Here is a 24,881-nt window from a genome sequence, read left to right as displayed (position 1 = left end):
GTAGACCAGGCTGGTCTCGAACTCACAGAGATCCGCCTGCCTCTGCCTCCCGAGTGCTGGGATTAAAGGCGTGCGCCACCACCGCCCGGCTAGACATATTTTTTTGATGGAAAACAACATTTTCCCCCATGGTTATTCTAGTATTTTTGTGAAACAAGTTTTTGATAAGGGGAATAAATCACAAAGTAGATCTTAATCCCAGAATACAATACACGATTATTCATTCTACTTGACTGGGAGGGGATTTAAAAATGGGGATACTCATGTGCACTTCCAAATATTGTTATCAAGCAGAACTTGTTTTCTTCTCTGGACTCCCAGACTTTGAATGTGAGCATGGCTAGATGCATTCTCTTTAAAAATGCTACATCTTGTGCATCTCTGTGCTGACCTTTTCATAGACATGGTGATTCTCCGCATCAGTCATTCCTACCTTTGGCTACAGGCTACCAGAAGACAAAAGAATTCTCTAACTTCAGAGTGCATATTTGAATCTAAAACTGAAATATATGAGAGGCTAAAAACAAGAGATGGATGGGATAGATGACAGACAGCTAAACTGGGAAAAGCTTTGGAAGGTGACAGTCACTTTATTGGGTTACTACTTAGAACATGGGTAACTTATACATAGACTGTAGAAAATTAACACATCATTATCACCAACCTAGATCAATAAGAGTAGGTACAAATCCCAAGGAGCCCAGAAATCCATCTTTATTTTAGTGCAAAGGATTCTAATATATTTAAAACATGAAGCAAACACTTATGCATGAATACACACAGTGACCCAGGAAATACATCCACAAGTTCTTTTTTTGACTTTATTTTCCTTAATTGTTTGAGAGCTTAATATCACGTGCTTTGAACATATTTGTTTCCCCTTCCCACTACTCTTCCAAGATCCACACTCTCTTTTCTACCCACCCAACCTTCTTATTTAAAAAACAAATTCCTTCAAGGCTGTCCAGATTCTTGGTTATGTGTTCTTCCATTGAGGAGCAGACAGCTTGCCAAGGTACATTGTTAATGACAACTGTCTCTCCTGCTCCCAGCAGCTAACAAGTGCCAATAGGAACCTATGGCTCAACATACATGTTCTTTTTAGAAAAGTTATGGGTGTAAGAAAAAAGAAAAAGCTCTACGCTTGGCTAATATCAGCAAATGACCTTGTTGAATTTCCTCACTGATTAACATATTGTCATAAATTATCTACAGTTCCTCCCACTTGGGTTGTTGTCAATCCTCAGCCTCACAGTCACTGTGGAGCCTGTAATTCTAAAGCAATCAGGGAGGAACAAATGTATTCAGGCAGGTCGCATGTCCATTGTTACTACCCAATAGCCAGGAAACCAGTTAGTGCTTACGAGAACTTGGCATACTCCCAGACCTGCTGACCTCAGTAAGAAACAAAACAAAACCCCAATGACTCAGCTTCTCATTTTGTTTAATAAGCTAGAATTATTTTCCAAACATCCCAGATAAACAGAAATAATCATAATTATGAATAATTAAAATGTTAAACTGAAGAGGGCTCTCCACACTCATTGCACCGTGAGCTGGTCCCCTGAGGGCAGCATCTTCAATTAGCTCAATTTTACAACAAAAGATTAATGTGACAATCAGTGATTGCAGGTATTAGGTTCAAGTAAGAAAAAAAGCTAATTCACGATAAATTCACCTTCCCTCAACAAGCCGGGCCCTACCTACTCTCTTTGGCATTCAACGTCTCCTCTAATTCTAGGATAGAGAAAAGCAGCAGATAACAGAGGGGAGAAGAAATTTTGCCATAGAAGCTGTGACTAGAAGCTTGCTGGCTTCATCAGTTATTCCTCTTGGGGAGCGAAGAAAATAATCGGTAACAAAAAATGAGTATGAAAAGCCAGCCTGGGCCAGAGAGAGGGTGAGAGGGTTCAGTGACAAAGGTGCTGGCTAGGCAGCTGTGAGGACCTGGGTTGGGTCCCTGGAACACACATACCCTGGACACAGTAGCTTGGGAGATGGAGGCAAGAGACACCACAAGAGCTCACAGGTCAGTCATCCCAGAATTCTTACAGCAGGGTGAAGCAGGAGCTGATCCTGTCCCAAACAAGTGGAAGATGGGGACAAACACTCCAGGGTGTCCTCTCCCTTCCACAGGCGTTCCATAGCACATGTGTGTCTACTCTTACATGTACACATACTGCATAAATGCTTGTGTGTGCATGTGCACATGTGTGTACCTACACAATAGAAAGTTATTTCAAATGAATTGTATAAAATTATATGAGTGTATTTTCTTAATTCACAACATTTCTTTGATGTTACAAAGCCAGATGGTATGGTGCTCAGGCTGACTAACCACAGAATAATAATCTTCCTGCCTCCACCTCAAATTCTGGAATTCCAATCACCATGCACTTCACTACAAGCATTTATTTGTTATTTATGCTAAATGATCATTGCATCACACTGTAAGAACTCACAGATTAAGTCAAGAAACTACATACAAATACTTTTGTATGATCTCTCAGATATAATCTTTGGGCTAGGGTGGCTTACATTTATGAAGCCAAAATGTCTGTGTGTGCGTGTGGATGTGTGGGTGTGTGCGTGCACACGCTATCCCTCATTATCCCTTCAATTTATAATAGGATTTTCTTAAAAAATTCGAATCACAAATTATTTATATTTTTTATTAAGAGCTCTTTCTGTGTGTATATATATATATATATTATATTGCATACATACTTTTAGTAAAACGTTTCCATTTTCTTTTTGAAATACTAAGTGGTATTTATTGCTGATTTTTTCTTAGATATTTATGGGACTAAAATAAATTTTAAGTTGTAAGAGCATTACCAAGTAGAAAATAAAGTTTTGCCTCTAAGTTCTAGTAATCAGATTTCTTCACTCAGATTCAACCAACATATTTGGCCACCCTGACCCTACAATGGCTACCAGCTACTGCATGTCACACTGAGGAGGCACCTTCAGCTTTTCATTCAGTAGAGGAAAACTCATTAGACATATGGCATCGGTGGCTTCTGAACAATAAACCTGGAGTTTTTCATTCTGATTTTAATGATTAGTTGTCTGAGCCTTGTATTTAACTAAAATGCTTGTTCAGATAACTTACACACAATTAGTTAGTTGAAGTTTGGGGCTACTGTGTCATCCACTTTGAAACTAATTATAAGTCCGTTCAAGAAGGGCTGTAAAATGTAGCAATACGTGTATCAGAACCAGTCTGCATTCATTGCTGACGTCAGCTGTGCACTCAAAGTTTTTATTAGGTGTCTCCAGCACAGCTATTATATAAAAGAGCCAAAGGCTGGCATGCCCTTGACACTTCTGTTTTATGTAGGATACATACAATAATATTATTGCAGGTGGTCTATGACTAAGACAAAAACTATGCCAATTATAATGGGTGTAAGCTTCAGAAATTAATTTTGTCTTAATACATTAAGGAGGACCTGCTGGCCATAGCAAATGATTCGTGACAACAGTGTAATCAGGAAATATTTTCAAGGACATTATTTTTTTTTTTACAGGGCCTTCCCTGGAGCGTGATCAGTATACCAAATGTCACTCCATTGAAGAAAACTGATTCAACATCTCCTAGCGTTTATCAGTTGTAAATAGCTCCTTGGTCAGGAGAGCGACTTTGTGCTGATTCCCCCTTCTCTATGCTGAGATTTTTTTCTAGCTTGAGCTTGAACCAAATTTGAATTGAAGATATATATATATATATATATATATATATATATATATATATAAAACACCAGTATGGTCTGCACCCATGGGAACTGGGGGAACATGGGTCATGAGGCAGAATGTGTTTCCTGGTCTATAAACTCTGAAGATCATCTAAACCCCTGCAGTAGCCAACTGGAAGTGGTTTCTTGCTACATTCAAAACTACAGTCTTACTGTGTTGAGAATAAAAATCCGTGAAGCCGTGTGTGCACCAGACCAATTATGGCTCTTGGTATTGTTTATTAGGGCACTGAGTTGAATAAATACTTAATGAGGTCGCATTAGGCCCATTTTCCAGATGAATGGTTCAAAGCTTGGAGGAGCTAAGACATTCCTCTGGGCTTCTGAAACAGTAAGGGGTGGAGGTAGGAGTCCAAGTCTCATTCCAGAGCTCACTGGCCCCAGGTTCTACTTCACAGGGCTGTGAAAGCATTCTCAATGGTAAGATGCCAGAAACTAGCATGACCACTTCCTCCACATCTGTCACGATTTCCACAGCAAAATGCTCTCCCTTGCTAAATTGTTGCAAGTTAATGAAGACCAAAAGTATCACATTTTTTTTTAACATTCACAACTAAGATTTGTTACCTCAGTAATCTTAATATTCTCTTGCATTAGTTAACTATTGGCTACTGTAATGAAATACTGACCGTAACCAAACCATTGAGGAAAGGGTTTAAGTTTAAAGTTAGAGTCCATCATTGAGGGAAGTCAGGGTAGGATCTCAACTGGAACCTGGATACAAGGACTGTAGTAGAGACTGTGTGCTGCTTACTGGCTTGCTCTAGATCCACATTTAGCGACACTTCTTACAACTTTCAGGACCACTGGCCATGGGTGGCATTACCCACAGTGGGCTGACCCTTTCCACATCATTCTGTAAAATATCCCACAGACATGTCCATAAGGCAATCTCAGGTGAAGTACTTTCTTCCAGGTATTTCAGGTTGGCAGCCATCAAAGATTAGTCATCGCGAGTTTACCCCTTGTCAATTTCCACACACAAACAGATCCCTTAAAGCCATAACCATTCCTTCTTCTCAAGACCTCATGTTAACATTAAAATATAAAACACGGTATCACTTTTAAGAGTCTCACAGGCTTCTAAAATGTCAATAGTTTAAATGTTCTAAACCCTTTAAAAAATTCTGATAAAGGCCAGGCGGTGGTGGTGCATGCCTTTAATCCCAGCACTCGGGAGGCAGAGGCAGACAGATCTCTGTGAGTTTGAGGCCAGCCTGGTCTACAAGAGCTAGTTCCAGGACAGGCTCCAAAGCTACAGAGAAACCCTGTCTCAAACAAACAAACAAAAATTTCTGATACAGGGACTGGAAAGTGGTGGTTTGAATAGGAAATGTCCTCCATAGGCTCCCATATTTGAACACGTGACTCTCAGTTGGTGGTGCTGCTTTGGTGGATGTTGTGGAAGCTTTGTGAAGTGCAATCTTGCTGCAGCAGGGGAATCACTGGCCATAGTCTTTCCGAGTTAATTTATAGCCACCTCGCACTTCTAGCTTTTCTCTGTGCTTTGTATTTGCAGTTGAAGATGCGATCTCTGAACTTCCTGCTCCTACCTCCATGCCTGCTGCTTGCTGCCAGGCTTCCCCTGCCATGATGGACTCTTCTCCCTCCGGAACAGGAAGCCCAAATAAGTTTTTTCTTCTCTGAGTTGCTTTTGGTCACAGCATTTTATGACAGCAACAGAAATGAAACACATATCTTTCATGCCAGTAACTGCAGAATTTCTTAATATTTTACAAAAACCTGTATTATCTATTTTTTTAAATAAATCTCTATAGTTGGGGGCGGGGCCTTTGGTTTCACCATTCCCTGGCAGTAGTTCAAGCCTTTGCACAATCCTTACCTCCACTAATCACCCTCTGGATATGTTAATTGAGAACGGGCAGCGGACAAGTGGCTGGAATCTTTCTCTTTTCCAGCAGGACTGTTCCGTGGCATCCCAGGATATCTTTGAACTCTACTGCATCTCAGTGACCTCAACCACCATCTGTTTCTATTGCTTCCCTTTGTTCCCTCTGCTTCCTACCTGGGCCCATTCTCTGCACAGAATGTGGGTGGCAGGTAGAAATTCCCCTCCTAGGTAGAGAAGAGAGTATTCGGTTGAGATCAAAGGCAGTAAGCTATTGATTTTCAGCTTAGCATTTCAAATACCAACCATTATCTTAACTCTGGACATCCTTAAAAGGCCCAGAGAATTGGAACCATCACAGAGAAACTGAAACAGAGAGGACCACTGAGGACAAGAGGCTGACATGTAGGCACATCTGTCTTACTAAAATTGAAAGGTCTTTACCATTCTTTCCTGGTTACCATCTTTCCAAAGGCTAAAAGGTTTTTAAATGACTGGGAGAGGACACTTTCTGAGAAAGCAGTGTGAAAGTTTAGTTCTGTATTTCATCTATAGACAGCGGTGGTAGCTGCAGCAGATGCCCCTAACTGAAAGGGGACGTGATTGCTTCCCATAATGTTACACTGAGCCCAATGGCAGGCACAGCCAACTGTATCGTCACCGTCATATTAGAAGCTAAGTCTGAAAAGAGTCCATTTGAAGAGAGTCAGGGGTACATTTATTTTACATTCAATTAGGGTTATCATGAAGTAAAACTGATAATCCTTTGGGGAAGCAGTTTCACAGAGTCTAAGGAACAGCATAGTAATGGATAGAAAGAAAGGATAGAAGAAGATGCCTGTGGTGACCCCCAGGAAGCTCGGGCATTTTGTGTCCCTTTGTGTTCGCTGTAGAATGTTAAGCAGGTTGGATTCTTTTTAAAAGAAAACATTTTATTCAGAACATTCTCCCATGAAAGCTCTCTTTGACAAAGTGTCATTTTTTGATGTATTAGTACATGTCTGCCTCCATTTTATATTCAAAAATGGCAAGCAATGTTTTAACAACTTTTGACAAGCCCGGGGAATTAAAGCTCCATAGAGGCGACTCTTTTAATGTAAGGCTATAGCCTAGTTTGTCTTTCTGTGCTGTATGTTAGGGCAAGCAGTGGCATTTTCAATTGCATCAACTTATGCCTGAAAAAGCACAGAGCAATTAGAGATGAGTGATGAGAATGGCAAAGTCACCTCACCTACAAAGCAGTATCAGGCACATAACTTTGAAATTTGTTGAGAAGGGGAGCTGTGGACATGTATGAATGAAAGAATTATAAATGAGTAGAAAGAAAGAAGTCAAAGATGTTTCTGATAAAGTACCCAGGGAATCGGAAATTTCAGCTGCCTCTTAAATACATTTATCGACTAACTTATACATTTCCAAACAAAACCCTCTGTTGGTGATGGATTCATTTCTACCAGAAACCCGAGAGGGGAGCTCACAGGTACGCCAAGCCAGCACTTACAGGATCTGTTGCTCCAATTGCCCCTCCTGTGTCCTCCTTTGGTGAACCTATAGAATGGACATCCTGATTATTCCCCAGCCTCCTCTGTCCCATGTCACGTGACCTTGCTCATCCACCTACCTGGCTTCCTTGACTGTGCAAAGTTCAACTGATCAGCAGATGGTTTGTCACTTGTTTGGTGACAGCTGGATGTCACTTGCTCTCAGGAAGGTCTTTCTGTCAATTCTTTCATCTAGTGTCCCTTCTCTAGATCTTTGCTGTTCTGTTCTTGTTCATCAAAATCCCTATAATGCCATGATGCAATTGCTTCTTTTCTAGGATGAATTACCAACAGACCCTAGGCTCCATGATGGCTGACCAAGTTGACCTTTACTGCACTATTTAGAACAGTTTTTGGATTATTCGGATTAGCTATCAAACACTTTGTTAATGAACTAATGGGCTAATGAACCATGGGAAGGTGATATTCATGTATGACGCATGTATCTTTCCCTTTTTGGTGACAGTACTGATGGTTAAATATAACCACACTAAAAAGTAGATGACTTGGGTTTCTGCATCAACATTCCCACTTGTCTATGTCATTTAGTAAGAAAAAGTTCTACATTTTAGTTCACGAGCATTCTCACAGCCACCTCTGAAGCACAATTAATAAAAGCTCAGAGACAAAAATTGGGGTTCAACCTGAAGGTCAGAAATAGCAAAACAGTCAGCCACTGGCTCTTACCTTGACGTCAGTACGAAAATGGCGATCCTGCCCCCAGGAAAGCTCCGAATGAGACTGATACGAAGAGCTGTCCCCTCCGATTTTATAATCCTCTCTAGTTCTGGGATTAAGGCTATGCCCCACTTCTGCCCCACTTTTATCATAAACTAGTGTGGTTACTAGAATTAAACGTGTATGCCATTGCTGCCTGGTCTGTAAGGCTGGCTAGTGTGGCTGTTTTATGTTTCCGATCTTCAGGCAAGCTTTATTCATTAAAACACAAATGAGATGGCACTGCACACTCTTTCTAGAAAGAAAAACACAAGCGGGATAAATTGAGCATAACAGGTATTGCCACACATTGCCATGCTTGGACTTGAGTTACACACACACACACACACACACACACACACACACACACACACACACACACACTTCTAGTAGAAACAATGAGGTGGATTGAGAGTCCTAGAAAAAAATGTTTATGGAAACAAAAGAGTCATATCTGAAGGTACTGAAGAACTATCTTTAAATGGTCAAGTCATTACAATCTGATAACTTTCCCATGAATCCTGTGACTAGAAAAGGTTAAAAGGAAACATGCATCCATTAGTAGGTCAAGGAAATGGACGCAAAGAACAGGCAGTTGTGTACACTGTTACTAGAAGACAAAGAGCTGCAGTAATCAATATTCTCTTGAAAGGGCCTCAAATCTAATGAGGCAGCTGTGGATAACTAAATTAGGACCATGACAAATTCAGGGAATCGGTTCAGGGCCCCGAGCATCCAAAATTCAAATAAGCAGTCAAAGTGGGATTGCATTAGCTGACCTCTGTAGACTGCCGCTGAAACACAGAAGGCACTAGGAAGAATATTCAAGGTGATGCCTACCACAGCCTAACAGCTTCCAGGTTTCACATATGCCAGGCTGAGGGGGAATGTGAACCAAACTCTGTGGGGAAGGCTGTGTGGGACACGGGGGTGGGGATGGGGTATGGGGGTAGGGATGGGTGGGCAGAGCTGGATGGGGGTTGTACAGCACTCAACCAAGCCCCATGGGAAGACTGTGTGGGGCATTGGGTTGGGGATGGGTGGGAAGTGGTTGGATGAAGGTAGTTCAGCATTCACTTTTCAATTCTCCTCAAAAGTGCTTTGCTTAAGATTGAACATACAATGAATTTATGGAACACTACCCTCCACAGCAAAAGTACTCTGAAAACAGCTTTTTATCCCTACATAAATTACTTAACACAGCTGCTCTTAGCTTTCTAGATTTGTGATGCGTGGATGGTCTACTCTACATAGAGGAGACTCATTTTCTGTGCTTTTTGTCTTCTGTGTTGGTCTCTTAAACAAGCCTCCTGTTTTGAAAGATATTAGAATATTTTCCTGGGGGCACACTGGGATCTGTTTTCATTTGCTCTTCTCTAGGCTTCTAGGGCCTGTCATGTGGTGTGTACTGTGTGTTTCCAGGAGCTTAAGGCTGAGAGTCGTGGTGAATGGGCTAAGCACAGTGTGTGTAGTCCTTATTGAGGAGTGATGTTTGTTACACCAAACTATACTTTCTTCTCAAGGACTGTCTTTCCCACTCCCTCCCTTCCTAATTGTTCTTGATAGCACTTCTCATTTTAAATGGATTTTGTGGAATCCAAGGTCTCCACACTTTTTCTGGCAATATGTCTTTATCAGATCAGCAGAAACGATGTGAAAACCCTGTCACAGTCATCTCCAATGTCTGTCAGTGCCAAATTATACAGCAATGATCCATGGCTGCCCAATGCCCTTGAGGAAAGATCTTTTCTTTCTTTCTTTTTTTTAAATCAAGGATGATATTTCAGTTGGAAGTTTATGGCTCAATCCTTTGATCCCAACACTTGCGAGGCAGAGACAGGAAGATCTCTGCGAGTTTGAGGCCAAAGCATAATGAGACCTTGTTTCGGTAAATAAAAAAATAAGTTTGGAAGTTTAACAGATATACAAAGACAAAGAGAAAGTTTGAAGTGAGTGTTACTGGGCATAGGACACACCCCCAAGGCTGGTGACAGCAGAGAGGACCTTCCCTGTCTGGGTGAAACTTTATAAAAAGGCCAGAGTAGGCACAGCTGGGTTCTCAGAAGGGCTTTTTCATGAAAGACAGCAAATTCTGGTGAGAACATGCATCAGAGATTTTGTAAGAAAACGCCTCTTGTGTCTTCTGCAAAAACTTAGTTTATTTTTTATCAGGACCTGGAGAACAGTTTTGAAATAACTAATACTGCTTTCCACTCACGCGGAGCATTTTGTATAGATGGACGCCTACTCACAGGTACAGACAACACTCAGTCTAACTCCATGAGGATGAGGATGGAAATGAGTCAGTCTGGTACCAAGGCAGTCACTGGATGCCTACTTAAGACAAGGATGAAATATATCCCCTTGTCCCACACCAATCCCCTAAAGCAAGAAAAAATAAAATTTTGAACACATATTGGGTTTTCAAAAAACATTGAGAAACCTATTTAAAACCTGTATTATAAACCCAGTTTCCTATTTTATGTACCATTTTTTTCCTGTGCTCTTAAATTACTTGCTAGTTACCTTCAAGAAGCTGTGGCTCTTAGGGTGAGCCTCCCGTGCCTCCAGAGTTGAGAATTCTGTTCCCAAACCGCCCTTTGTTCAGAAGCCTCCTATTTGTAGCCATCCAGACCACCCCTTAGAACCCAAGCTTCCTGAGAGCTTAAACCTTCCCCTCTGTTTTCCTATCAGACACTGGCTCCCATCCCCACCCCTGTAGGCTTCTTACAGCTTGGCTGTGGTGACTGTGGGTTTACACACATGTAACACCCATGTTCAAGGAAGCAAGTACGTGTCATAGTACTGTTTACATTTCTATGTGAAAGAATAATGCTTGTAATAGCTAGCAATAGGATTGCGTGTCCTGATATCCAGGTATTTTCCTTTTAAATACTTCATATTTCAGATTTAATCTATGATAACATAATGAGGCAGTATTATAGTCCCTCAGGTATTTCTAAAATTGGAATATTTTAAAGTGTGTGCAATCTTCAAGTAGGTCTCCAATAGATTTGTGCACTCTGCTTCCACTAAGGAAGAGCCTCAAGCAGTGTAATTAAGGTTAGCAGTATTCTACCTTCAAAGGACCAAAGCAGAGATTTTTACTGGGTCCTAATTGCAGGGCCACACTGTAGCACTCTTTGTCAAAACAGGCACCCAGGAGGTCTTGACTCACATCCATTCCTAGAACTTACCCTGCCAGTCCTCTGAGAGGGCTCCTGTTGTAAAAGGACTCTCTCTTCTGTAAGAGTTGTTCAACACTTGAAAGGCTGTATTTATATGCATTTTAAATTATAAGCATGCATTGAAAGCAGCAAACTATGAACTCACACTCTTGTAATGATCCATGCGATAAACAAAAAGGAGAAAATTTACTGAAATCATGCATCCCAGTAGCCAGCCAAAGTCATGCATTTGTGTGTTCATGTTGGAAACAAAAGGACATAAAAAAACATGATTTCAAATAAGAAAAGACGGCAAAAGTCCAGTTTGTCTCTAACTTTAGCATTGTCTCTAGCATAATTTATTTACCATAAGTACTTACTCATGCTTTGAAAAATTATTTACTCTTACTTATTTTTTTATTCAAGTATACAAAGATAGACAGTTGGCACAAGTGCCTTACATAGTTATTTTGATTTTGGATTTTTTATTCATGAGCATAGGTTGCCCCAAAACAATAACATAAAATAAGGTTTATTTGTACAACAAAAAGAGAACAACTTATTTTACTACATGTATTATAAAAACATACATTTATAAATGGACTTTTAGATGACGAACAATGATACATTCCTAAACGTTGGACATTTTAAAAGTGTGTGTAATATTCAAGCATGTCTCCAAATTGGCATTTAATTTGGATGTTGATGGCTCCAGCCTTTGACCCTAGTACTTGGAAGACAGTGCCGTCAAAATCTATGTACCAATCAACCTTGCATATGGCTAATAAGAATGACAAATGCACAAATAAGGAAAACAGCCATGAAGTAAATAAAGCAAAATGTCTCCAATTTGCTTATGGGGAAGATTTTGCTATTTGGATTTGCCTCCTACTAAGGAGGGAAAATGAATGGTGGTAGGAGGAGGCAGAAGGTATCTCTTCCCCTTAAGGTGTAGCAGTTTCCTTGGAGGTTGCAATATTCTGTCTTGAAGAGAAGTCCCACAAATAACTTCAAAATAGCTTCAGGAAGTCCTTGAAACTGACCAATTTTACTAGGTTCTTCCTACCCAAAAAATATAGAGTCTATAAAGACTGAGGAGAGTCTCTTGAGAAGACTCTTAGACAATACAAACTGGAAGAGCAAAACAAAACAACAACAAAACAGCTACTTAGCAAAAGCTCCACTGAGCAGCCTGAAAGAAGCTGAGAGACAAGCCGAACTGCCTAGAAAAAACCAAGACCTGTTGACTGTCTGGGAGAGGCTCAGGCCAACTGAGCTACCTGCAAAGGACACCTCCAATTCGTTGAGCTGCCAGCAGGCTGTGCATTGTGTTCTGAGTTTCCAGCTTTAGTGAATTGTCACTCATGGGGCTGGGCTTTGGTTAAGCAGCTTCTTTGTGCCGTTTCTCCTCTTGAAAGTTATCCCTCACCTGTATTTCTGTAACCACAACATAGCTCCTTGATTCAACATGTTGAACATTGGCGCTATTCTGCACTTTGGTTATGTTTTGGTACCCTTCATCTCTCTAGGAATAGTCTCACACAACAAACCTCATTAGAAGGTTCTAAAACTGTCCAGTGTAGGCTTCTAGGGACACCAAGAGAGTAATCATAGGACGCAAATGAGTCATAGTGAATTTTCACTTTTCTTTTCCTTCAGTTTTATCTTGTAATTTTTATTGCCCCCCCACCCCGTATATGTATACACACAGAACATATGGCTGGAGGTCAGAGGACAACTTGTGGGAGCCCTTTCTACCACATGGGGTCTGGGGATCAAACTTGGGGCCTTGAGCTTTGCTGAGTCATCTCGCCAGCCCTTCAATGTGTTTTAAGATCCTTCCCATCTTACACAGGCTGAAATCTTTGAGAGGTAAGGCTTAGGAAAAATAAGAAAAATTTTTATGCGAACAGGTTTTTACATAATACTGCCTTTGATTTGCAAGCTTTACTTCTATACTTCAGTACATTTTTATTTTGATTTCTCTGTATAAGATGCCATCACAAATTGCCATGGATTTGGTTGCTCTTTCTCTCTTTTTTCTCCTGTGTTTTTGGAGGGTGGAAACCTGCAAACCAGGGTGCCAAGATGGTCAGATTCTGGGGACAATTATCTTGACTTGTAGGCCATATTCGTAGTGTATACATTTAGTCTTACCTCCCTGGCATAGGTTCAGAGGTCTCTCTCTCTCTCTCTTTTCCTTCTCCCCTTTTCTTACCTCCCACTCTTCCTCTCCCTACTTCTTACACTTTCCTTTTCCTTTTCTTCTTTTTCCTCCTCCTCCTTCTGCCTTCCTCCTTTTCTATCTTAATTATCTTCTAAAAGTTGAGTCTCCAGAGACAGTTATACTGGGAGATGTAGCACTTTGAGGTATGATTTTGTAATTCAGTGTGTAAAGGATATAAAGACACAATGCATCACACTTTTCCAATCACACGACTCATTGACTCCTTTGCAGGAATAATTCTTTGCTGGCCTTTGTTTCCTGCATTGTTTTGACTTCAGTAGTTCAGAGCTCAGATATGCATATCTAGGTCCAATGTGCACTGGGCTGGAAGCCCTCTTAGATGAGTCATTCTGCTGATGGGTTTTCCCATGAAAACCTCTCAGGAGTTGCTAGGTTTCTCAGAACATTCATCCTTGCCAGCCATGACTGATCAGAGTTAGCACGGAATAGAGGAATACAGACTTAGAATCGACCCGTGTGACTTGGAGAACATTAGATATCCATGCAATATATGCATAAAATTATTGTTTTCCCCTCTTCACTGAATCTTTGTTTTCCAAGGAGACATTTTATAGGTTCCATGTGACCCCTTGCAGAGTCTCCAGTAGCCACTATATTTGTGTGGTGTTTCCTTACATGTAACTCCAGGAATCCTTATTTTGATTAAAGAATGAGCCATAGTTACTAACATTCTAAATTATTCCTTGGGATATCACTAATATGACTCAAAATTTTCCAGCTGAATTTTAGAATAAAAAATAAATATATTCTAACTTGGTTACCGCAAATCCTGCAGCTACCTTTCTTCACCAGCAGTGGCCCTGAAGTTCCAAAGAAGTTGCTGTGGGTGTGATGGTGAATTCTGTAGAACAAGATATCCTGATTTGTACCAAAATTCCAAAAAGTAGATTTGTCTATTTCAGACTTGATTAAAGTAAGTCCTAGGATAACATTGTGGACATTTTAGGAGAATTCTCTTCTTAAAGAAAATATAGACTTCCTGACTCATAAACATCTTTCCTCTAGAAATGTAGGAAAGCCTGACTGTGCACACACTTGCATTTGTGCAGGGTGTGTGTACATGTATATATGTGCATGTATATATGTGTGTATGTGTGCATGAATGTATGTATGTGTGTATGTTATTATTTTCCTCGGTCCACTGAATCTTTGATATAGAACATTTCCTAAGGAAAAATTTTATTGGTACTATGTAGCTTTGTAGAGTGTTCAATGCATAATTGTACGTAAATATATATATATGCATATAATTAGTTATATGATACTTCCCTATAGGTAACTTTGGGTGCGTGTGTATGTATGTGTGTTTGTGTGTGTGCATGAATGTGTGTGTTGCTATCTTGAATTCCACTGTTACTCTTGTGGAGAGTTTTTTAAATGTGCTTCATTTGCTTTACATTTTGAGATAAAATAGTAAACTTTATTTTATAGAGATACTAATGTATAAATAACATTTTTAATGCAAGGTCACATTTAAAACAAATTCAGAGCAGGTACATGCCATCTACATTACAGTATCTATAGGAACTTCTTGGAAATAATATAATAGCTATCATTGTTAGATTTCACAATATTTATGAGTATAAAATATAAATTATTTAGACATGCCACCCTTAAGCTGCTAACAGGTTCACATTTAGACGACATGCATAATTGAGTAATTCAGTGTGTAATAGATATTTTCACTAAATGACTAAAAGTAATTACTTTTTGCAATATTTCTTTCATCACTCAAGTTTTCTGTTGCTGGGCAAAACTATGGCAAGTAGTTTAATTTAATTATTTTTTTTCACTTTAAAAGGCCAAGCTGTGTGGGGAAAATGGTAGAGAAATGTCTCAGGTCAAGCACTGGGATGTGAGTTCCTGCTTTGCCCCTGGCATTACGGAGCTCTGAGAATCAAGAAGGTTACTTAACCCCAGGAATGGAGTTTTCTTGTCTTTAAAAGGAGAGGATAATGAAAAGTTAGATGGGTTTTTAAGTCCTTAGAAGTTTGTTCACTTTGTGACTCTAAGCGGCTATTCTTGTACTAGACTCAAAAAATGAGTCTCCATGAGAGGAGTAGACAGGAAAGGTTATCCAAAAAGAATCTTATATTCCCTATGGTTTCAGGAGTTAAAACTTGTCCTTATTAAACAGCACACTCCAGGTCACATCCTGCAGTTATTCTGCCCTTTGAGGACTACATTTTCTTTTTGACATCTTGATTGGGCCCCAGCGTTCTCATGTTATATTTTATTTTTATGTGTCTGTTAGGTTCTTTCCAAATGAGTTTATCATTTGGGTAAATCAATGCAGTAAAGGAGATTAGCCTCCTTGAAGAGAACATAAAAAAATAGAAGTGGAGATCTGTTCCCTTTGCATCTGTGCTTGATCAAGGACTCTGACTCTCTCCTGCTCTTAGACTTTTATATGGATTGTCTGTGCATCCGAGTCATTTGGATTCATTATGGAATTAAACTTCCAACTTCCCGGTCTTCCCTGAGTTTTCAACTTGTCTATTACGGTACTTTTCTGTCCCTATAATTAATTGCACAAGCCATTTAGTGTGTGTATGTGTCTGTGTGCACACACACACACACACACACACACATTTATGCATCTGTATATGTGAACATGGTTCTTAGTACACAAATCTGTCCTGGGAACCTAAGTCTTGTTATAACAAAATGCATCCAAATGCAGATGCGTTTTCAGAGATAAGGAATGAGTGTAGGTTCAAAGAATTTTGAAATACTTACTAGAAGAGCTAAAATTGTCATTACAGGATTTTTAAAGGTGATTCCTAAAAAGGGCTCAGGACAAGAGAATAGAAAAGTTTAGAGGATCTTCCATCATATCAGAGAATATGGAAATACAGAATGGTGGCAAAACCATTGGTAGACAAGGGCATTCTGACAGGATAGCAGGTGGAAATGAGAAACACATCTCTGGAACTCAAAGAATAAGCAGTCCATGTTATAAGGTGACAAAGAAGCTTTCTAATTGTACTCATGGTCAAGTATTTTGTACAAAACAAAATTTGCAAGCAATGCAATTTGATAATTAGCTGGGAAAATTTTTCCCCATTTTATTAAAAATAGATTTTTCTCTCACATAATATATACTTATGGGTGGATTAGCGGCATTAGAATGGGAGAACCAAGTGGAAGGAAGAGCGAAGAGAGGATGAGGGAGGGCATTCAGGGAGAGATAGCTCAATTTAAATGGAATTTGGAGGGTAGTATGGAAACCTAATACAGTAGAAGCTTCTCAAAAATATACATAAATGAAGACAGTCTAAAGGAAATCACCAAATAATGGAGGAGACAGAGCAGCCCCAACAGGACATTTCTTGTCATCAAATGAAGTTTCCAGTACTGGAATTGCGCTATATCTAATTGAGGTGTTGGCCAAAGGGGTCCTATGGGAACCCCAAATGACCCAGTTTGTTGCCAAGACAAAAATTGCTTTCTATGGAAATATTTCTAAATAGGAAATATTTCTAAATAGGAAATATTTCTAAACAAAGTATTTAAGTAATACCCTTGCTCACAAAGTTAAATACAAAACGGAAGAAATGACTTGAAGATATAATTAGTAACCAAAAGGAAATTAAACCTAAAGATCTGCTAAATCCTCTGACTGTATATTCCAGGTGGGGGGAGAAAGGGGGAAAAGAGCACTTTAGTGTGGCCAAGAGACTGTTTCATAATAGAATAATGAAGGGGGTCTGGTCTGTGTGTCTACAATTACAGTACTCAAGAGGTTGAGGTGAAGGAAATACGCTCAATGACAGCTCCAGGTACAGAGCAATATCTTGTACTCACAAAAGTGTGTAGTTTTGGGTTGAGGTCCTTTGTAGAGAACTTGCCTCATGCTCAAAGCCCTGGATAGGTTCAATTCCTAGTATAGACTAAAGTGGATGTTTTGACATATGCACAAAACCCCCAATGCTAGGGAGTGGAAGCTGGGGTTGAGAAGTTCGAAGTTCCATTCCAAAGCTAGCCGAGGCTACATGAATCCATATATTAAAAATAAATAAGTAAAGAAGAGGTTAGTATGAATGAGAATTGTGGGCTTACTTAGTTCCCATCTAAGTGGGAGGACTTCCAACTACACTGGAGGATAAGAAGATGGAAGGAGGATGCTTAGACATCTTGAATTTTCAAGACAGAGACTACAGATTAAATTGAACTACAAATACAGCCTGTTCTTCAGTGGATGAAAATCCCAAATGTAACCAAGAGATTGCCTAGTTCAAGATGGAGAACCTTGCCACACTTTCAATATACTAGTTTATTATTGTATCTTAATACAACATGACACCATTTTATGAAGATATTGATATGATACTCCCCTATTCTGTAAGCTATAGATCTTTATTTATGAGAAAAGAAAAAAGTTCCATCCTAGCAATTAGCAAAATCGGTAGTTAATTGCATATTTATGAAATTCTGTCCTATCTCATTTACTACAATGTAAATTGCAAAACAGTTAAAAGTGGGTAGAAGTTTTTAAGTATTTTAAAATGAATCATGGTGCTGTGAAGTATGTCTGTATTCATAAATGACCAGTAATGCCACTTTGCAAATTTTACATTAGAAAGAGTTCTCCTAAATCCTGATTCCAGGGGTGAGATGCCACTGTTTGAGATATTGACCAGGTTTGTCCTAGAAACCTGCAAAACAATTCAGGTGATTGCCACGGCAATTAGTTGACCACCAGAACTCAATCAGATCCTAATTCTGAAGACATCAAATACTTTGGCCACTGGACATGGGGAAATCAATTTAGTACTAAGTAAAAGTCAGCTTTTAGCATGTGGGATGGTCTTATGGGGAAAAATACATCAACAATCTTATTAATTTGTGAACCCTGTGGATTGTAATAAGTAAGATATGCCCATGAGTAGAATAGGAGCATAAATGTGAGCGTAATCCACCACTTTCTAATTGGATTTAAGCCTCGCTTCACAGGAAAGAGTGCATACCAAGTACTGTGAATCTCTCAGACCTGGTGGCTAGGAAGTACATAGATCTCAGGGGTAAACTACTGTTCTATTTTGCTAATTATATTATGTAGTATTAAACTGCATGCTAAATAAGTATCTCTATGTCCATAGACTAGTGCAACTCCTAAACCTCATCAGATAAGATTGCAATGGATAGCGATTAATTCAGAGACTTACAACTGTCATTTACAAAATTAAATGTCTATAGAGCATTGTCATAAATGGGCCATCTGTATCATACCTTCCCTTCCCTAAGGTTCAGGAATCATCATAGAAGAGGAATTGGGAAGTTTGTAAAGCTGGAGGTCAGGGAGGACACCTGTGAAACTGTCTGTGTGATGAGACAAGCCACTGCACAAAAAAAAAAAAGAAAGGAAAATCTACAGTAAATTAAATAATGGCCAAAAAAAAAAAGACCACTAAATGGATCACACTGTTGGATAAATGTATGTAGGCTTGGGAGAGAGAAGAAAAAGTAGAGGAAAATATAGAAAGAAGTAAATGGTTTTTAAAAAATTAAAGTCCTTAAAGGGAGAGTATAATCATAGATTAAATGAATAAAGAAAAATAATTATGGATTAAAAAAAAGGAACTCACTGAGGCTATGGTTGCTTGTGTAAGACCTGCACAAGATCAATCCAGTTAGCATTCCAGCATGGGGATTCTGTTTTATAAACTCTCTCCCTTGTTGAGGAGCTATTGACAATAGACAGTTTCTTGGGAGAGGTAGAGTCAGTTTTTATTAGGACATGGAGCCTGGTAGGCCAACCATGCTCCAGTGGATAGCTTTTGCTCATGAGTATATAAGAAATGCAAATTGCAGTTGGTGAATTATTAAAAGACCAAAAAAAATGAGATCAAAAAGTTAGGAGGGTTTGGAGAGGTAAGGGGTGGTTCAGGAAGTTAAAGATATGAGTGAGAAGTGAAAATGATGAAGGAATTATATGAACTTTTCAAAGAACTATTAAAAATATTGCATTTAAATTTTTTTCTAAATTGTACACACAGTTATTATCCCCATCATTGCTCTTGAGATCCACTGACAGTTGGATACTTTAGCTTTTCTATGGAATCTGTACAGTCTGGAATTATTTAAAGTTTTTGTCACCCATGTTAAACTGCCCAATGAATACAGTCTGTCTTTATCCCTGTATAGGCCACACCATGGTACCTTTGGAAAACTTACATTTTCCAGTTCAGCATATATTCATTGGATAACTTCACCCTTTCATTAAGATAGTTGACACATGCTGGCACATTCTTACCATTTGTAAGTGAGATACATAATCAATTTTTAAAAATATTTTTAAAAATATTTTCATTTCCTACCTTTCTACCATTTCACTATATTTACCTTTCATTTTATTTTTAACTCTTCATTATAATTTAAGTTTCCAGACATAGTTTCTGCTCTCTAAATGTGTATCTTTTATATATTCTTCCCTTCTCATTGATGCAATGTTTTATTTCTTCATCTCACCTCTATTTTTCAGAACAGGTTACTATTTGTTTTTGTGTCTGTTCAATTAAATTCCTTCCTGAAACCTATGTGATCTGTTACTCTCTTCTGAGTAGCCAGTTTATAACTGTGTAAGAAAACGCTCAATTGCCCTTTCATTCCAGGGTGATCTGGCTGGGTTGCTACTGAAGGAAGCCCTGGTTTTAGTGTCCTTAGGTTTTCCTTTGAGGGTGACTAAATTCCCAAAATAAGACTGTTTGAATATATTTACTGAAAAAGCTAATTATGGGTTCTTTCAACCTATTGTGGAGGATACCGAGTCTCGACATTTTGTAGACAAACTCCTCAGTTCATTGTTTTCAATGTGGCTCCTCTGCTCTTGTGGTCCCAAGTCCTCTGGCTTTGTTCTTCGTGGGCAACGAACAAAATATTCTGGTGGCTGCATAAAGGACAGACATGCTGGCTCTTGGTCAGTCTTCCTACTAGGATGGGAACATTTAATTTTCAGTTCTAGAGACATAAAACTATTCCCAGAGACTTTGATGAGTCATTGATGAAAACTGACTTGTTTTTGGAATTTTTTTCTGGATTCATATTTTCACAAGTCAGCATTCCAGAGTGTGCTGTATTTTTCTCAAAAATTATAACATGCTTCCAGGTTGAACCATGTGCTGGAGTTGTCCCATGCGCTTTGGTCTTCTAATTTTCCCCTAAGCCTTGCAAAGTAGCTATTGCAGCATGACTACCTTGCTCACAATGAAATCTTCTGCAGGCAGCGCCGGGTCAGGGATATTAGAGGGTACCTAGTAAGATCGATTAGCTGAGTGAAGGACTCGTCCCTCTCTAATCTTCTCAATCTTCTCATGTGAACAAGTCTCCACCAACAAAGCAAAGTCACTTATTGATCCCATTCATACGACTCTACAAAATTCTTAAGTATTCTTTGCCTTCTTAGTGCAAAGTTATGTGTAGACCTCTCAGGTGTCCTACAACTCTGCTTGTGGGGATATTTTATTGATATAAATGCACCATCTAGACTAGAACAGAGCACCAACCTCCATATATAGCAAAAAAAACTCATATGTGACTGATACTGCCAGCTGCCCAGTTTCCACTTAACGTGCACATTAGTTCTTTGAATATATTATTGGAAGGTGAAGGTCACTTTATGGTGACCTTTTGAGTATGGGGTCATCACAAATGACCTCAAGCTGCAGCTGTGACCAACAGGGAAAGTGACTTCAACTGTTGACACATGCCCTTGGTCCAGATATAATAGGCTCTAATAACATTAAGTATAGAAAACAGGGACAAAAGAATACATGGACTCACAAAATGGTCCATTACACGTATCCTAAGAGGTTTCCTACGATGGGAAGACCTTCAATATGTGCATGCCAGATGCTTGTGCATCTTCCCCTTCATTCCCTTGATTTGTGTGGTTTCCAATCCAATAATTGCTGTAAAGTAAAACTATGGTTAAAATTAATAATGTTGTTACTAAACTCTGCCTTAATGGTTACTTGTGTGCAGTGCCATATAATTAGGCTGGTTATTATGCTTGAATGGGAGATAGACAAAAGCAGGGTCCTTGCTTTCTTAGAGAAAAGCTTGAAAAGGTAAACTACAACTACATGTCTTGAAACAGAAGTCTAAGATAATACTCATTATGAGGCAATTAGTAGGGGTGCACGCCTTTAAACCCAGCACTTGGGAGGCAGAGACTGGCAGATCTCTGATAGTTTGAAGGCAAACTGATCTACAAAGCAAGTCCCAGGACAGACAGGGATACACAGAGAAACCTTGTCTTGAAAAGGTTGATATTCACTGTGATGTATCTTGAGTAGTCATTACATGGAAAAAAAAACAGTTTTAAAGTTAACTCCAAGAAAAAATCTCTTTCTTGAAGAAAAACAGACACTTATTTCTGTAAAACACTGAAGGACACCATGAGAGTAAAATGTTTTAGAAGCATTGGTGCTGAGGCAAGCAATGCCTGATTTTTGAACATAAGATAGTAGCTGCTGGCTAAAGGACTGAGATTTGGTGCTTCCGTTTGTCTTGCCTCCACAAATGATGATGTTACAGCTTGCACCATCACAGTATTTCTTTTCATTTTATTTAACTGAAAAAAAAAAAAAACGAAGGGAGACTGTCTGTAGTTCAGAACAACTACATAGTCAAGGATGACCGCAAACTTCTGATCCTCCTGAGTCCATCCCTCAGTGCTGGGATTCCAAGCACATGTCTTAAGGCCTGGTTTTGTCACAGCTTGTGTTGAAGATCTAACCCAAGGCTTCATGCACATCACATAAGCACGTTACTGACTGAGCTCCACTCCTAACCCTTCATCTTTGTTTCAATGTCTGCACTAGGAATGGGATCAATTCTATTAGACATCCCAATATGCAGTGTTTTGCAGTAAGAAGAGCTGTGTCTTCTCATTTCCTTTGCTCTGTGTGTGGAGGTGACTATTTTCTGAGCTCAAGGTAGGTCTGGCCCACTGTGGTCCTCTTTCCCTTACTGCTAGGAGCCAGTGAGCATCTTGAAGTATGCTGTCTACTTTCTAATTAGATTCATTGAATTCTATAGTATTAAAATTTTTATTTGTTGATTATGAAAACATATGAATCACAGAAGCCCATGAACTTAGTTTTCAGGGTCTTTCAAAGGTTTCTGTTGGCAAATTCTCCCCCAAACACAAACAATGCTTTTATTTTACTGTTCTGTGTCCTATAGAAGCAATTATTGTTCAAAGAAAAGAGAAAAAATACTTCTTGCTAACTTCAAAATTGATTTTTCTCATATAGTCTTTACATAGTATATAACATTGAATTTTTAGTAACATGATAAATAATATTTTGGACAAGGGTTTAGAAAACTTGAAGAAATTGTTTCATATTATCTTCATATCATATTCAGTTAGTGGTGGACCCAGAATTTTTTTTTTAAATTTATTTATTTATTAAGGATTTTTGCCTCCTCCCCGCCACCGCCTCCCATTTCCCTCCTCCATCCCCCGATCAAGTCCCCCTCCCTCATCAGCTCGGTTTGGATGCTCACCTTACTGGACCCAGAATTTTAACAGATCTGAAAGGAACTGTTTTAACTTAATGTGGGCACATAGATTTCTAAATGATATGGTAGTGACAGTAATTATGCAGGCGGCACTCAGGAGTCAAATGCTGCTCTGAGCACTCTGTATGTAACCTGTTTCTTCCTCCAGATCACTGCTAGAAGCTTGTCTACCTCCACCACACTTTATAGGTGAGAGAAGTCTATCCTGAAGAAGACAGTACCTTTAGGTGGCAAGAAAACATGACTGAGCCTGTTTAAGGTATACCCCCTGCCAGTTTTCTTGTTTTTAAATACAACTTCTACTTAGGAATCTAAGAAATATTTCACAGTGACACAGTCAAGACTAAATTTTAAACAAGAGTTCACTGTCTTAGGATTTTGAAGTGTCAATTAAAAAACAGCACCCCAAATCAAGAGTGACATTCCATGGTAAACATTTAGAGAGTATACCGCAGCCTCAGAGTGTGGACCTCAGGTCACCAATGTACAGCACACAGCACTTGTGGAAAAGTTTTCACAGGGTCCTGTCTTAAATTTTGAGTTACAAAGGAAAAAGAAACAAGTTGCACCAATGTTTGAAAAACAGCCTGCTGTGATTTTCCCTACAGAAGTTCACATCATGAGTTTCTATGCCAACTGCTGTTTCTGTGAAGGCAGAGAACAATTATTTCATTCTAAGTTCTTTCTTTTGTACTTATTTAAAAAAGATTTATTTATATATATGAATATGCATATATATATGCATATATTATGTATATTACATTCACATACTGTTTTCAGGGGTAGGGCTGACTGGGCTTGTAGGAAATGAAGAATGACAGACAGATGGACACATGGACAGAAAACTGGGATTGGGTGTTATGAGATCTCTGATGGAGAAACACCCCAGAAATTCCATGTGGTGCTATGGATTGAATAGAGAAGGAGAGTTCTGCATATAGATGAACAAGGAGGCAGGGTTATTACATACAAAAAAAGAGGAGGTAAGATTATTATATATAGCTGGATTAAGAAGATAGGTTCTGAGGCTCTGTGGTCCTTGACATGGCCATGCTCATGTCAACAGCACAGTTCACTTCAGGGCTTATATTCAGAGTATATTTGGAGTCATCCTGTAGTGGAGCTCCAGTGCCCCTACTACACACCACAGGCTAACAGATACAAAGCCCAGTGCTAGGAATGGGTTACCTCTTTTGAAGTTGTTGGCCGGTGGATTCCACAGACCCGCACGCATTACATACAAGATGTCATTGGTCTTGGTTACCCTCTAGAACTTGACAGTCAAACCCAATTGCTAAATACATATATAATTTAGTCATAGAACATGGAGAAATCAAGCTGGCACTGTCTTGAAAGCCTTATTACTGGATAGCTTTCATGGTGCTTAAATGGGCTATGTAGCTTAATATAGAAGAAATATAATCACCAGGCTTACCCACCTGGTAACCCTGCAGTTACAATAACGACTAACCTGGTAAGATATGTTCACTGATGTGGTAGTAGCACAAATACCATGGGAGTAAATAACCACTTTCTGATTAGAAAGTCTGCTCTGTAACATGGAACACATACCTGGTGTCATTATCAGGGCCAAGAAATGTTTCTAGACAGGTTATAGGTATCAGGCAAGGACCTAGTGCTATTACTGTGCTAAATAGACATAGTATTGAACTGACACCTTATGACTTCCAGTTATATCCATGGATTAGAGCATCTCTCAATCTTCATCAGAGAAACTTCTTTTTGTAGCAGATGACTGTTATCAAAGAGGCCCACAAGTGATCACAGAACAGAAAATAAGAGACTGGAGTGTTCATCCCCAAATGGTCCATCTATGTCATACCCCTTTCTTTCAAGCCTTGGGGATCATTGTGGAAGAGAGGGCAGAAAGATCGCAAGATCCAGGGGTAGGGAACATCTTTATCTGCACTTTCTGTACATGATAGTGCTGTGGGACACGTGAATTCACAGCATCTGTGAGAGCGTGCACAAGACCCACACCAGCTAAAACCAGACAAAATCCTAGCCTGAAGTGAGGAGGGAGAAACTAAGTCCCGTCTTAGCTGAGACACT

At 39.3% G+C, this 24,881-nt stretch overlaps 1 protein-coding gene across 2 annotated transcripts in view; it reads right to left on the bottom strand.

Moving 5' to 3' along the window:
- Positions 1-24,881, bottom strand: part of Hs3st5 (heparan sulfate-glucosamine 3-sulfotransferase 5) — a 274,163-nt gene that overhangs the window by 108,632 nt on the left and 140,650 nt on the right. The window lies entirely within an intron of this gene.

This window comes from Microtus ochrogaster, linkage group LG9, assembly GCF_000317375.1.
Source record: "Microtus ochrogaster isolate Prairie Vole_2 linkage group LG9, MicOch1.0, whole genome shotgun sequence".
NCBI classification, from domain to species: domain Eukaryota; kingdom Metazoa; phylum Chordata; class Mammalia; order Rodentia; family Cricetidae; genus Microtus; species Microtus ochrogaster.
The sequence above is the reverse complement of the archived record's forward strand: the minus strand, read 5'-3'. Positions and strand labels throughout refer to the sequence as shown.